Source organism: Oncorhynchus clarkii, chromosome 21 (assembly GCF_045791955.1).
Source record: "Oncorhynchus clarkii lewisi isolate Uvic-CL-2024 chromosome 21, UVic_Ocla_1.0, whole genome shotgun sequence".
NCBI classification, from domain to species: domain Eukaryota; kingdom Metazoa; phylum Chordata; class Actinopteri; order Salmoniformes; family Salmonidae; genus Oncorhynchus; species Oncorhynchus clarkii.
Window position 1 is genome coordinate 26,172,318 of NC_092167.1, and position 16,254 is coordinate 26,188,571.

Below are 16,254 nucleotides of genomic sequence, written 5' to 3' on the forward strand. Positions count from 1 at the left end.
CAACAGGCCTACATAGCCTATGATATACAGTGCCTTCAGAAATTATTCAGACCCCTTGACTTTTTCCTCATGTTTATACGTTACAGCCTTTTTCTAAAATGGATTACATTATTTTTTTATCCTCAGCAATCTACCCCAAAATGACACAGCGAAAATAGGTTTTTAGAGATATTTTCAAATTTATTTAAAAAAATTCAAACAGAAATACCTTTACATAAGTATTCAGACCCTTTCCTATGAGAATCGAAATTGAGCTTAGGTGCATCCTGTTTCCATTGATCACCCTTGAGATGTATCTTGTAACTTGATTGGTGTCCACCTGTGATAAGTTCAATTGATTGGACATGATTTGGAAAGGCACACACCTGTCTATATCAAATCAAATCAAATTGATTTATATAGCCCTTCGTACATCAGCTGATATCTCAAAGTGCTGTACAGAAACCCAGCCTAAAACCCCAAACAGCAAGCAATGCCGGTGTAGAAGCACGGTGACTAGGAAAAACTCCCTAGAAAGGCCAAAACCTAGGAAGAAACCTAGAGGAACCAGGCTATGTGGGGTGGCCAGTCCTCTTCTGGCTGTGCCGGGTGGAGATTATAACAGAACATGGCCAAGATGTTAAAATGTTCATACAGTGCCTTGCGAAAGTATCCGGCCCCCTTGAACTTTGCGACCTTTTGCCACATTTCAGGCTTCAAACATAAAGATATAAAACTGTATTTTTTTGTGAAGAATCAACAACAAGTGGGACACAATCATGAAGTGGAACGACATTTATTGGATATTTCAAACTTTTTTAACAAATCAAAAACTGAAAAATTGGGCGTGCAAAATTATTCAGCCCCTTTACTTTCAGTGCAGCAAACTCTCTCCAGAAGTTCAGTGAGGATCTCTGAATGATCCAATGTTGACCTAAATGACTAATGATGATAAATACATTCCACCTGTGTGTAATCAAGTCTCCGTATAAATGCACCTGCACTGTGATAGTCTCAGAGGTCCGTTAAAAGCGCAGAGAGCATCATGAAGAACAAGGAACACACCAGGCAGGTCCGAGATACTGTTGTGAAGAAGTTTAAAGCCGGATTTGGATACAAAAAGATTTCCCAAGCTTTAAACATCCCAAGGAGCACTGTGCAAGCGATAACATTGAAATGGAAGGAGTATCAGACCACTGCAAATCTACCAAGACCTGGCCGTCCCTCTAAACTTTCAGCTCATACAAGGAGAAGACTGATCAGAGATGCAGCCAAGAGGCCCATGATCACTCTGGATGAACTGCAGAGATCTACAGCTGAGGTGGGAGACTCTGTCCATAGGACAACAATCTATGTATATTGCACAAATCTGGCCTTTATGGAAGAGTGGCAAGAAGAAAGCCATTTCTTAAAGATATCCATAAAAAGTGTTGTTTAAAGTTTGCCACAAGCCACCTGGGAGACACACCAAACATGTGGAAGAAGGTGCTCTGGTCAGATGAAACCAAAATTGAACTTTTTGGCAACAATGCAAAACGTTATGTTTGGCGTAAAAGCAACACAGCTCATCACCCTGAACACACCATCCCCACTGTCAAACATGGTGGTGGCAGCATCATGGTTTGGGCCTGCTTTTCTTCAGCAGGGACAGGGAAGATGGTTAAAATTGATGGGAAGATGGATGGAGCCAAATACAGGACCATTCTGGAAGAAAACCTGATGGAGTCTGCAAAAGACCTGAGACTGGGACGGAGATTTGTCTTCCAACAAGACAATGATCCAAAACATAAAGCAAAATCGACAATGGAATGGTTCAAAAATAAACATATCCAGGTGTTATAATGGCCAAGTCAAAGTCCAGACCTGAATCCAATCGAGAATCTGTGAAAAGAACTGAAAACTGCTGTTCACAAATGCTCTCCATCCAACCTCACTGAGCTCGAGCTGTTTTGCAAGGAGGAATGGGAAAAAATGTCAGTCTCTCGATGTGCAAAACTGATAGAGACATACCCCAAGCGACTTACAGCTGTAATCGCAGCAAAAGGTGGCGCTACAAAGTATTAACTTAAGGGGGCTGAATAATTTTGCACGCCCAATTTTTCAGTTTTTGATTTGTTAAAAAAGTTTGAAATATCCAATAAATGTCGTTCCACTTCATGATTGTGTCCCACTTGTTGTTGATTCTTCACAAAAAAATACAGTTTTATATCTTTATGTTTGAAGCCTGAAATGTGGCAAAAGGTCGCAAAGTTCAAGGGGGCCGAATACTTTCGCAAGGCACTGTAAATGACCAGCATGGTCAAATAATAATAATCACAGGCAGAACAGTTGAAACTGGAGCAGCAGCATGGCCAGGTGGACTGGGGACAGCAAGGAGTCATCATGTCAGGTAGTCCTGAGGCATGGTCCGAGGGCTCAGGTCCTCCGAGAGAGAGAAAGAAAGAGAGAAAGAGAAAATTAGAGAGAGCATAATTAAATTCACACAGGACACCGGATAGGACAGGAGAAGTACTCCAGATATAACAAACTGACCCTAGCCCCCCGACACATAAACTACTGCAGCATAAATACTGCAGCATAAATACCCACAGTTGATAGTGCATGTCAGAGCAAAAACAAAGCCATGAGGCCGAAGGACTTGTGTGTAGAGCTCTGAGAGAGAATTGTGTTGAGGCACAGATCTGGGGAAGGGCACCAAACAAAATATGCAGCATTGAAGGTCCCCAAGAACACAGGGGCCTCCATCACTTTTAAATGGAAGAAGTTTGGAACCACCAAGACTCTTCCTGGAGTTGGCTGCCCGGCCAAACTGAGCAATCGGGGGAGAAGGGCCTTGGTCAGGGAGGTGACCAAAACCCGATGGTCAATCTGGCAGAGCTCCAGAGATCCTCTGGAGATGGGAGAACCTTCCAACAAGGACAACGATCTCTGCAGCACTCCACCAATCAGGCCGTTATGGTAGAGTTGCCAGACGGAAGCCACTCCTCAGTAAAAGGCACATTACAGTCCATTTGGAGTTTGCCAAAAGGCACCTAAAGACTCTCAGACCATGAGAAACAAGATTCTTTGTTCTGATGAAACCAAGATTGAACTCTTTGGCCTGAATGCCAAGCATCACATCTGGAAGAAACCTGGCACCATCCCTACGGTGAAGCATGGTGGTGGCAGCATCATGCCGTGGGGATGTTTTTCAGTGGCAGGAAAACTAGTCAGGATAGAGGCAAAGATGAACGGCGCAAAGTACAGAGAGATCCTTAATGAAAATCTGCTCCAGTGCGCTCAGGACCTCCGACTGGGGCTAAAGTTCACCTTCCAACAGGACAACCACCCTGAGCACACATCCAAGACAACATACAGGAGTGGGCTCGGGACAAGTCTCTGAATGTCCTTGAATGGCCTAGCCAGAGCCCAGACTTGAACCCGATTGAACATCTCTGGTGAGATCTGAAAATACCTGTGCAGCAACTTTCCCCATCCAACCTGACAGAGCTTGAGAGGATCTGCAGAGAAGACTGGGAGAAACTTCCCAAATACAGGTGTGCCAAGTTTGTAGTGTCATACCCAAGAAGAATCAAGGCTGTTATCGCTGCCAAATGTGCTTCAACAAAGTACTGAGTAAAGGGTCTGAGTACTTAAGTAAATGTTATATTTTGTTTTGTTATGAGCAAAAATTCAATAAAAAACTTTTTTGCTTTGTCAATATGGGGTATTATGTGTAGATTGATAAGGGAATTTTAAAAAAATCAGTTTTAGAATAAGGCTGTAACATAACAAAATGTGACAAAAGTCGAGGTGCCTAAATACTTCAAATCTTGAACAGGAGTAGGCCAATCAATTTTGGACGCAATTTGAATGGAATTGATTTAGAGAGAAAGACCGTGAGAGAGCCCTCATGTGCAGGCTGATTTAAAGCAATTATATTCGAGTGATGTTTGCAGAGTTCACAACCTGCTACACTTGTGAGAAACAAGTTTTGTTATATTTCATAACCATAATTTTTGAAATGTGTCAAATGTTTCATGGTCTTTTGTTTGGAGTGCTCCCTGTGAGCAATGAGCATGTCTGGTTTCTCTATCCTGATAATGTTGAGGGTGCATGAACGCCTGAGCACGCATAGAAGTAAGCCTACCTACCTGGCCTGCTGCAAGCAAATGTAGGAAAGTGCCTATTTGGTAATGTCTGATTTCTGATTGTGTTGGCTCACCACATCCATCACTAATAAGTTGAGCTTTTCAGTCATTTTTTCTTCACCTCACACAGTAAGTCAACAAAGTATTTTATTAAACATCCATTTGAAATTATAATAGTTCCTCACAATATTTGAAAAAAATCTTTCCAACACTCTCCCAGCCTCGATAATCACCACACCTCGGTGTGAAAGAGCAAAATATCATGATCTGATTGTTCCTTATGTCCTGTGGAGACGTTGTGAAATACATGACCATTTTTCCCTTGCACAAAAACAGCTGTCTGTCCAGAAACTTAGGGCCTGGAATAGGCTAGTTGACACAATGTTGCAAGTTAGCTAGCAACAGCTTCAGGTCAGACCCAGTTGATTGATTTGATACAGTATTGCACTTCATTAGTGATAGCTCAATTCATGACAGATACTGTAGAAAGGGAGGCAGACCAGCAGAGTAGAGAGATTAATGCCATTGAAAGAACCTACATTTTCATCAGGATATTTTCTAGGCCTTCTTTTTTTTTATTTGCCTGTTTAGGCCTATGCATTTGACTTAGTTGACAACGGAAGTTATAGGCCTACTGCTGCATTGGCCTATAGGCTATCACTGAAATCCACGCACTCATTTATTTAGCCGCCAATGGATCCCAGTGTATCAATGTGTCCATATGATAGAGGCTGGTGCTCTTGCGTTAGCTGAATTTTTACTTTTTGATTTTTATCATTTTAATTCAGATTTTCATGATTAACTATGACAATGATTTTGAGAAACGAAAACATTATTATTTAAATGAAACTGATAATGTGCAAGCAGATCGGTAGAAATGGTAGGATAATACTCAACAAATTGGATGCAGTCTATCACAGTACCATCCGTTTTGTCACCAAAGCCCCATATACTACCCACCACTGCGACCTGTATGCTCTCGTTGGCTGGCCCTCGCTTCATACTCGTCGCCAAACCCACTGGCTCCAGGTCATCTACAAGTCTTTGCTAGGTAAAGCCTTGCCTTATCTCAGCTCACTGGTCACCATAGCAGCACCCACCCATAGCACGCGCTCCAGCAGGTATATCTCACTGGTCACCCCCGAAGCCAATTCTTCCTTTGGCCACCTCTCCTTCCAGTTCTCTGCTGCCAATGACTGGAACAAACTGCAAAAATCACTAAAGCTGGAGACTCTTACCTCCCTCACTAGCTTTAAGCACCAGTTGTCAAATCAAATCAAATCAAATCAAATTTTATTTGTCACATACACATGGTTAGCAGATGTTAATGCGAGTGTAGCGAAATGCTTGTGCTTCTAGTTCCGACAATGCAGTAATAACAAGTAATCTAACTAACAATTCCAAAACTACTGTCTTGTAAACAGTGTAAGGGGATAAAGAATATGTACATAAGGATATATGAATGAGTGATGGTACAGAGCAGCATAGGCAAGATACAGTAGATGATATCGAGTACAGTATGTACAAATGAGATGAGTATGTAAACAAAGTGGCATAGTTTAAAGTGGCTAGTGATACATGTATTACATAAGGATACAGTCGATGATATAGAGTACAGTATATACGTATGCATATGAGATGAATAATGTAGGGTAAGTAACATTATATAAGGTAGCATTGTTTAAAGTGGCTAGTGATATATTTACATCATTTCCCATCAATTCCCATTATTAAAGTGGCTGGAGTTGAGTCAGTGTCAGTGTGTTGGCAGCAGCCACTCAGTGTTAGTGGTGGCTGTTTAACAGTCTGATGGCCTTGAGATAGAAGCTGTTTTTCAGTCTCTCGGTCCCAGCTTTGATGCACCTGTACTGACCTCGCCTTCTGGATGATAGCGGGGTGAACAGGCAGTGGCTTGGGTGGTTGTTGTCCTTGATGATCTTTATGGCCTTCCTGTGACATCGGGTGGTGTAGGTGTCCTGGAGGGCAGGTAGTTTGCCCCCGGTGATGCGTTGTGCAGACCTCACTACCCTCTGGAGAGCCTTACGGTTGAGGGAGGTGCAGTTGCCATACCAGGCGGTGATACAGCCCGCCAGGATGCTCTCGATTGTGCATCTGTAGAAGTTTGTGAGTGCTTTTGGTGACAAGCCGAATTTCTTCAGCCTCCTGAGGTTGAAGAGACGCTGCTGCGCCTTCTTCACGATGCTGTCTGTGTGAGTGGACCAATTCAGTTTGTCTGTGATGTGTATGCCGAGGAACTTAAAACTTGCTACCCTCTCCACTACTGTTCCATCGATGTGGATAGGGGGGTGTTCCCTCTGCTGTTTCCTGAAGTCCACAATCATCTCCTTAGTTTTGTTGACGTTGAGTGTGAGGTTATTTTCCTGACACCACACTCCGAGGGCCCTCACCTCCTCCCTGTAGGCCGTCTCGTCGTTGTTGGTAATCAAGCCTACCACTGTTGTGTCGTCCGCAAACTTGATGATTGAGTTGGAGGCGTGCGTGGCCACGCAGTCGTGGGTGAACAGGGAGTACAGGAGAGGGCTCAGAACGCACCCTTGTGGGGCCCCAGTGTTGAGGATCAGCGGGGAGGAGATGTTGTTGCCTACCCTCACCACCTGGGGGGCGGCCCGTCAGGAAGTCCAGTACCCAGTTGCACAGGGCGGGGTCGAGACCCAGGGTCTCGAGCTTGATGACGAGCTTGGAGGGTACTATGGTGTTGAATGCCGAGCTGTAGTCGATGAACAGCATTCTCACATAGGTATTCCTCTTGTCCAGATGGGTTAGGGCAGTGTGCAGTGTGGTTGAGATTGCATCGTCTGTGGACCTATTTGGGCGGTAAGCAAATTGGAGTGGGTCTAAGGTGTCAGGTAGGGTGGAGGTGATATGGTCCTTGACTAGTCTCTCAAAGCACTTCATGATGACGGATGTGAGTGCTACGGGGCGGTAGTCGTTTAGCTCAGTTACCTTAGCTTTCTTGGGAACAGGAACAATGGTGGCCCTCTTGAAGCATGTGGGAACAGCAGACTGGTATAGGGATTGATTGAATATGTCCGTAAACACACCGGCCAACTGGTCTGCGCATGCTCTGAGGGCGCGGCTGGGGATGCCGTCTGGGCCTGCAGCCTTGCGAGGGTTAACACGTTTAAATGTTTTACTCACCTCGGCTGCAGTGAAGGAGAGACCGCATGTTTTCGTTGCAGGCCGTGTCAGTGGCACTGTATTGTCCTCAAAGCGGGCAAAAAAGTTATTTAGTCTGCCTGGGAGCAAGACATCCTGGTCCGTGACTGGGCTGGATTTCTTCCTGTAGTCCGTGATTGACTGTAGACCCTGCCACATGCCTCTTGTGTCTGAGCCGTTGAATTGAGATTCTACTTTGTCTCTGTACTGGCGCTTAGCTTGTTTGATAGCCTTGCGGAGGGAATATCTGCACTGTTTGTATTCGGTCATGTTACCAGACACCTTGCCCTGATTAAAAGCAGTGGTTCGCGCTTTCAGTTTCACACGAATGCTGCCATCAATCCACGGTTTCTGGTTAGGGAATGTTTTAATTGTGGCTATGGGAACGACATCTTCAACGCACGTTCTAATGAACTCGCACACCGAATCAGCATATTCGTCAATGTTGTTATCTGACGCAATACGAAACATCTCCCAGTCCACGTGATGGAAGCAGTCTTGGAGTGTGGAGTCAGCTTGGTCGGACCAGCGTTGAACAGACCTCAGCGTGGGAGCCTCTTGTTTTAGTTTCTGTCTGTAGGCAGGGATCAACAAAATGGAGTCGTGGTCAGCTTTTCCGAAAGGGGGGCGGGGCAGGGCCTTATATGCGTCGCGGAAGTTAGAGTAACAATGATCCAAGGTCTTTCCACCCCTGGTTGCGCAATCGATATGCTGATAAAATTTAGGGAGTCTTGTTTTCAGATTAGCCTTGTTAAAATCCCCAGCTACAATGAATGCAGCCTCGGGATAAATCGTTTCCAGTTTGCAGAGAGTTAAATAAAGTTCGTTCAGAGCCATTGATGTGTCTGCTTGGGGTGGGATATATACGGCTGTGATTATAATCGAAGAGAATTCTCTTGGTAGATAATGCGGTCTACATTTGATTGTGAGGAATTCTAAATCAGGTGAACAGAAGGATTTGAGTTCCTGTATGTTTCTTTCATCACACCATGTCACGTTGGCCATGAGGCATACGCCCCCGCCCCTCTTCTTACCAGAAAGATGTTTGTTTCTGTCAGCACGATGCGTGGAGAAACCCGTTGGCTGCACCGCTTCGGATAGAGTGAGCCATGTTTCAGTGAAGCAAAGGACGTTACAGTCTCTGATGTCCCTCTGGAATGATACCCTTGCTCGGATTTCATCAACCTTGTTGTCAAGAGACTGGACATTGGCAAGAAGAATGCTAGGGAGTGGTGCACGATGTGCCCGTCTCCGGAGTCTGACCAGAAGACCGCCTCGTTTCCCTCTCTTTCGGAGTCGTTTTTTTGGGTCGCTGCATAGGATCCACTCCGTTGTCCTGTTTGTAAGGCAGAACACAGGATCCGCGTCGCGAAAAACATATTCTTGGTCGTACTGATGGTGAGTTGACGCTGATCTTATATTCAGTAGTTCTTCTCGACTGTATGTAATGAAACCTAAGATGACCTGGGGTACTAATGTAAGAAATAACACGTAAAAAAACAAAAAACTGCATAGTTTCCTAGGAACGCGAAGCGAGGCGGCCATCTCTGTCGGCGCAGCTCACAGATCACTGCACCTGAACATAGCTCATCTGTAAATAGCCCATCCAATCTACCTCATACTGTATTTATTTATCTGCTCCTTTGCACCCCAGTATCTCTACTTGCACATTCATCTTCTGCACATTCTACCATTACAGTGTTTAATTTCTATATTGTAATTACTTTGCCACCATGGCCTATTTATTGCTTTACCTCTCTTATCCTTCCTCATTTGCACATGCTGTATATATAATTTTTCCTACTCTAGAATTGGTTGTATGTTTGCTTATTCCATGTGTAACTCTGTGTTGCTGTATGTGTCGAACTGCTTTGCTTTCTTGGCCAGGTCGCAGTTGCAAATGAGAACTTGTTCTAAACTAGCCTACCTGGTGAAATAAATAAAAATAGTGCAGGGGTTGACAACCCTGGTCGTGGAGTGCTGCAAGCACTTCGTGTTTTTTTATTTAACCGACATGGAAGACCAGGTGTGTTAAATTTAGGCAATCGTTGAACTGGTCAATTAGCTCAGTTGGTCAGGTGTGGTGCCTAGTTTGAACAAAATCCTGCAGTACTCCGGGAACAGGGTTGCCTTCCCCTGCTATAGTTTGAGCATTCGGCTTGCTTTACATTCCTCGTAAATAGGCCTAAAGAGGAAGGGAGTAACACAAATATATTTATTGCACCTCGCGGTACAGTAAAACGTAACCGCGAGAGAAGCAGGGAGCGCTTGCTCATCTCTGTTAACTCGCTCGAGGCTATTAACAAGGGGTCGGTCCGTCAAGTCTCCGCTCATCTTGGTTTTCAGTGACACGCATGCGCACTAACAGGTATCTGGAATCTGATGCAGCTCGCAGTACAGGCTGAGTCGCTGCCTTGGTAACGCCACACATGCGGAGCACGAACTGGGGACCCAGATTTCCAGATTTCAGAGGCTTCTTCCTCCACTCTTCTCCTCCATCCATTCCTCCCATCAGCAGTCAACTGGGCGGCTGTGCCACCACTGATATGGACCCGCAGAAATGCAGACAAGGCTGAAAAAGACAGAGTGAAAATAACTTGAAGCGGCGCACAGGCGGGTAGGCTAAAACCTGGTGATTTAAAATCCGCTTTGCTTGTCGTAGCAGACGGTGTAGCAGTGGTCTAACGGTAAATTAGCAACAATAGGGAAATAGCACGTTTGTCGACATGCATTCGTAACATGGGTGTGTCATTCAGATTGCCTTCCTTGCAACAGTATTGCGCTGCAAGTATTTATCCGTGAGAAAATGTTAACATTTGTGGCCGATTCATCATGCAATGAATTCAAAAAAGCAAATCGGAATCCGAAACCGACTATCATTTGATTGGCAGACATGTTCTGTTTCCCTATTGAATTGATTGTTATGTTACCGTTACAGTTCATGACACGGAACTGTTCAGATTTTTTTTTTCTGAATTGATGTATTATTGTGCGTGGTAACAAATATTGACGTTATACAGGCCGATATCCTAAGATAAAGACTTTAGTTTAGGCTACTACAGTAGTACAGTGGATTTGACAGCCTGCCGTCCTGCCCGCACTCCTGTCCAAAACAACTGGCCATCGTTGAAGTCTAGAACAGACTACTAGACTTGTATGCCCTGAATAAGTATTCAAGCACAGGTACTGGTTCGGGGAGAAGGTGCCAATAGGGGCATCGGCTACACTAGTAGTGTATCACCAGCTTGGTTCAAGGGTTTAGTGTAACAGATTATTCTCGGTAGAGCCTGACTCACTGTCAACAACCTTTACCAGACTGGTCACTGCTGTTGTTATCGCATGCTGTCCAAATAAAGTTTCACAATGTGTCAAACATTCTGTTGTAGAATGTTGTTTTTGTGGGTACCTTGTTGTTTTATTAATGTTTTTATTGTTGTGTAGACTAACTAGTGCTTTGTAACATTTAACCACTGTTTTGCTGGCGGCTTCTCCTGAGCACAGCTTGAATGACCTTTTCAAGAGATTAGGGAGTTAAAGCTTATTTAGTATAAACGGACGCCTGATTTGTGTAATTATAGGTTCATGATAATGACATTTGTGTGAGTGAAAGGGCTTCAAAACAGCTTGATATTATCTCATTAAATTGGTAGACATTTTGTAAACCTGCAGAGAGAACGCTTGAACTTGAACTGGAACTCAAATATCTGAATTGTTAGAGGATATCCTTCACTATGAGCACAAGGTGTTGAAAATACGCCTTTGTTTCAAAACATTTTGGAAAGCCTTATTTTCAATGTCTTGTGCTCACTAGGTTATATTTGGTTACAGTATTAGCCTTGTAACAGTTGAAGACAGTTATTAAACAATAGACCCTTTGCTAAGCCCTACCCCAGAATTTTGGGAAACCAATCGCAGCTCTCAAAGGGATAGCAACTATCGTCTAGTCCAACACCTCAGCAGAGGTGGAACAACAGGTTCAAAAATGGTGTGGCAAAGTTTGTCTTTTAAGGAAAAACTCCAGGCCCCAGATCTCATGACCTGGTCAGGGTAAAACTCTTGGTCCTATTTGTAGGCTATGACAAAAGTTTATTATTATAGATAGCTTCCCTTTTCATCTGTGCAATGACTAGGGTTTTTGTTGTGAATTGGAAACACTCTTCCTTTCACTCCCTCCTCTACTTTATTTTCCTCTGTATTCCCTGCTAAAGCCACTTTCTATCACTCTAAATTTCAAGCTTCTGCCTCTAACCCTAGGAATCTCTCTTCCACCTTCTTAATCCTCCACCCCCTCGTTGCCAGCGACTTTGTCAAACAAGTTGACGACATCCACTCCTCATTCACACAGCCTATTGAGTTCACTGGTCCCACTCACTCAGAACTACCCTACGCCTTGACATATATCTCCCCTCTCTCTCCAGATGAAATTCTGCAACTAGTGAGGTCCAGCAGCCCGACAACTTTCCCGCTTGACCCCATCCCCTCCTCCCTTCCCCAGACCATCTCTGGAGACCTCACTTCCCTCATCAACTCATCCCCTCTGACCATAGAATTGCCAGAGTCGTTCCCCTCCTCAAGAAACCAACGCACCCCTCTGATATCAAAAATGACAGACCGGTATCTCTTCTTTGTTTTCCAAAACTTGATGTCTCTGAACAACTCTCGCTATCTCTCTCTCAGAACAATCTTCTTGACCCTAACCAGTCAGGCTTCAAGACGGGTCACTCAACCGAGACTGCTCTCCTCTGTGTCACGGAGGCTCTCCACACTGCCTAAGCTGACACTCTCTCCTCTGTTCTTATCCTCCTAGCTCTATCAACTGCCTTCGACACCATGAACCATCAGATCCTCCTCTGCACCTTCTCAGGGCTGGGCTTCTCAGGCTCTGCACACTTTTTGATTGCATCCTACCTGGCAAGCGAGTCCTACCAGGTGTTGTGGAGAGGATCTGTGTCTGTACCACGTACTCTCACTACTGGTGTCCCCCAGATCTCGGTTCTAGTGAGGTCCTCTTCTCTGTATAAACCAAGTCACTCGGCTCTGTCATATCCTCACATGGTCTCCTATCATTGCTATGCGGATGACACTCAACTACATTTCTCCTTCCCCCCCTTCTGACACCCAGGTGGCGACACACATCTCTGCGTGCCTGGCAGATATCTCAGCTTGGATGTCGGCCTACCACCTCAAGCTTGACCTCAACAAGACGGCGCTGTTCTTCCTCCCGAGGAAGGCCTGCCCTCTCCAAGACCTCTCCATCACGGTTGACAACTCCAGTGTCCCCTTCCCTGAGTGCAAGGAACCTTGGCATGAGACTCTGCAAAAATCAAAGCAGTGTCTTGCTCGCATAGGAAGTGGCGCAGTTCCTAACCCAGGCACTTGTCATCTCCCGTCAGGACTACTGCAACTCACTGTTGGCTGGGCTCCCCGCTTGTGCCATCAAACCCCTGCAACTTATCCAGAACACAAGCCCAGTGTTCAACCTTCCCAAGTTCTGCAATGTCACTGCGCTCCTCTGCACATTCTATTGGTTTCCAGTCGAAGCTCGCAACCACTACAAGACCATGGTACTCGCCTACGGAGCAGCAAGAGGAACTGCCCCTGTTTTTGCTGACTTTACTGTAGTATTCACTATGTTTTTGTGGACTACATATACTGTAGTATTTACAGTTTACTATAGTACAAATACTGTAGTAAAAAAGACTGGTTTATATAAATTACTGTAGCGATTTTGCAGAATGTAGTATTCTGTTGTGTTTTTTTTTTTGTGTGTGTTGTATTTGACAATAAAATTGCTGGCTTTTACCTTGAGGAAACCTAATAGAGAAATGTTATGGACTGGGTTATGAATGGAGAGTTTAGAGCAATTGTTTTTTTATATAACCTGTATAGAACACAATATATGGTCTATACTTGGCATGTAGGTTTCTTACTTATGAGTGCCACAAATTGGTATATGGGGGAGGGGAATGGGCAGGGCATATGCAAATTACATACTGTAGTATTTACTATAAGTAACATTGTTTTTGTGAACTGTAGAGTGTTCTACAGTATACTATAACATTCAATACTAAGTACTACATATGATTGAGGGATACTACAGTGTATAGTATACTTTAATTTACAACAGAATTCTATAGTAAGTACTGTAGTATTCTATAGTAAAATGTAGTATTATGTGGATCAGCTCAGGTATTGTACTCTGAAGTTCATAGTCAATGCATTTACAATGGGGGGGAAGTCGATGCATTTTCAGTAGGGGGTACATGTTAGCACAGGGTGCACATATGGTCAAGAGGCCCATTTTCTGGGGATTGGGTTTCCCAGCTACAGTAAGTTGAAAACAACTTAGTGTTTGAGTGTAGGGTTTCACGTTTTGGGGAATTTTCAGTGGAAACTTTCCATGGGAATACATTGTAATTAATGGAAACATATGCAAATTAATAATAATGCCATGTAGATGTTTTTTGCGTTGAATATATTTACCATATCATATGAAGACAGAAACCTTCTACATTATCATAAGTAAACATAATTGCAAATGATTCAATCCTTCCAATATAAATAAATAATAAATAATTTAGTTATGAATTTAACTTTAATTAAATGAGGTGACTCTTCACATGGGATGATTTCACTGAACAACAAAAGAAAGGGAACATGGAATGATCCCCAGTGATCCATTGCATCTCCCCAAAACATTTTCAACATACATCTGTGAAATGATAGTCTAGAAACTAAAGCTTTGGTTGTCTTCCTCTCGGGCTTCCTCAATGTCCACCTCTTGAACATCAGACTCTGAGGCCTCATCCCCACTCACCTTCTAATCTTGTTGAAAAAGCCTAAAATTTGCCCGGATGGTCACCAATTTTTCAACCCTTGTATTGGTCAGCCTGTTGCTTGCATTTTGTGTGCGTGTTCCCACTGAGGCGGCTGATGTTGGTTGGATTTGGAGGATGGTTGGATTTGGAGGATGATGGATGCAACAGGGGAAAGAGCCTCAGATCCACAAAGTCCCTTTTACCAGGTGGCTGATTGCATCTCCTTCCCAATATCCTTGCTTGGAAGCAGACTTTGCCAGACTGCCAAGAACCTTGCCCTCATCCTGGCCAAGGTGGTGAGACACTGTAGTGATGACACCATAGGCCTTGTTGATCTCTGCAGCAGACCGGATGCTCTTGCCAGCATATTTGGAGTCCAGCATGTACGCTGCGGTGTGTATGGGCTTCAGGCAGAGGTCTTCATGCTTTTTGATGTATTTCAGAACTGCAGTTTCCTCTGCTTTGGAGCAACAGTGAAGTGGGCAGGGCAAGGCAGTACAGATTTCTTCTCTTACATCTGCAAGCAGAGTTTGAACATCAGACAGAATGGCATTGTCTCCCTCAATCCGTGCAATGGCTACTTCTATAGGTTTCAGGCAACTTACCACTATCTCCCAAAATACATCATCTAGGAGGATCCTCTTGATGGAGTTGTCCATATCGGCAGACTGTCATATGGCCATTTCTTGGAGAGACTCCTTCCCCTTCAGAGGACTGTCAAACATGATGACAACACCACCCCAACGGGTGCTGCTGGGCAGCTTCAATGTGGTGCTATTATTCTTCTCACTTTGCTTGGTGAGGTAGATTGCTGCTATAACTTGATTGACCCTTCACATACCTAACCATTTCATTGGCTCTCTTGTAAGGTGTATCCATTGTTTTCAGTGTCATGATGTATTTGATGAGCAGATTCAATGCATGAGCAGCGCAGCCAATGGGTGTGATGTGAGGGTAGGACTCCACTTTAGACCAAGCAGCCTTCATGTTCACAGCATTCTCTGTCACCAGTGCAAATACCTTCTGTGGTCTTCCTTGCCCACGCACATTCGACCACCCATCAGAGATGATTGTAATACAGTCTGCTTTCTCTATAATTTGCTTGACCTTCACTTGAACTATGTTGAACTCTGCATCCAGCAAATGAGTAGATAAAGCATGTCTGGTTGGAGGAGTGTATGCTGGGGGAAGAACATTCAGAAATCTCTTCCTATACACTGCCTGTGACCATCAGAGGTGAACCAGTTGCATACACAGCTCGAGCAATACATTCATCAGCATTTCTCTGACTATGTTCCTCCATTGTGTCAAAAAACCATGAGCTGTTGCTACTGATAAGGTGTCTGATTCATACTTTTCACCTCGAATAGAAGTAGAGGGACTTTTGTCAGAGGCTCACAACAAGCAACCTGAGGGAAATGTATGCACATGGCCAGAGGATTCTACATCTTTGTTGCATTCTTCACATATGATTTGGCACACTACTTAGAAATATACACAGCTTTTTCTTCTGCATTAGCTGCAGTGAAATGTCTCCACACATCAGATAGTGCCCGTGGCATTTTCCTGTAAAGATTAGGAAAACACTGAGTAAAAACAAATACAATTCCATGTACAGATAAATAGTTAAGCAGTAAGATTAAATAACTTCTTAGTAAGATACATGTTTTAAAATTAAACATATTTGGGAACAGGTGAATTAACACTCCTCAGTTTGCAGGCTCAAGCCAGCTAAAACCCACGTGTTAGTTTTTGCTAACTTGCAGAAATTGTTAACGAGTTAGAAATGATTTAAACACACTTTGCTGTAGGCTACTATTTATTAGTTCACAAAATTGTATGTACAGTGGGGCAAAAAAGTAGTTAGTCAGCCACCTATTGTGCAAGTTCTCCCACTTAAAAAGATGAGAGAGGTCTGTAATTTTCATCATAGGTACACTTCAACTATGACAGACAAAATGAGAAAAATAAATCCAGAAAATCACATTGGAGGATTTTTAATGAATTTATTTGCAAATTATGGTGGAAAATGACCTGCAGGTTTGCAATTCCATTGAATTTGGGATAGTTTAACCAAAATATGCCACACTACCTAGAATTGCCTTATGTGTATCCCACAAACAAGGTTCACTGTTATAAGCTAACTTTAT

At 43.8% G+C, this 16,254-nt stretch overlaps 1 protein-coding gene across 2 annotated transcripts in view; it reads left to right on the forward strand.

Annotated features, from left to right (window-relative positions):
• Positions 1-9,679: 9,679 nt before the first annotated feature.
• The window catches only part of LOC139378797 (actin-binding protein WASF3), a 62,713-nt gene continuing 56,138 nt past the window's right edge, over positions 9,680-16,254 (forward strand). The window contains exon 1 of one of the 2 annotated variants that reach the window (XM_071121301.1): positions 9,680-9,903. The gene's annotated coding sequence lies outside the window, so the exon portion shown is untranslated. The remainder of the gene's footprint in view (positions 9,904-16,254) is intronic. The other variant, XM_071121302.1, reaches the window with a different exon arrangement.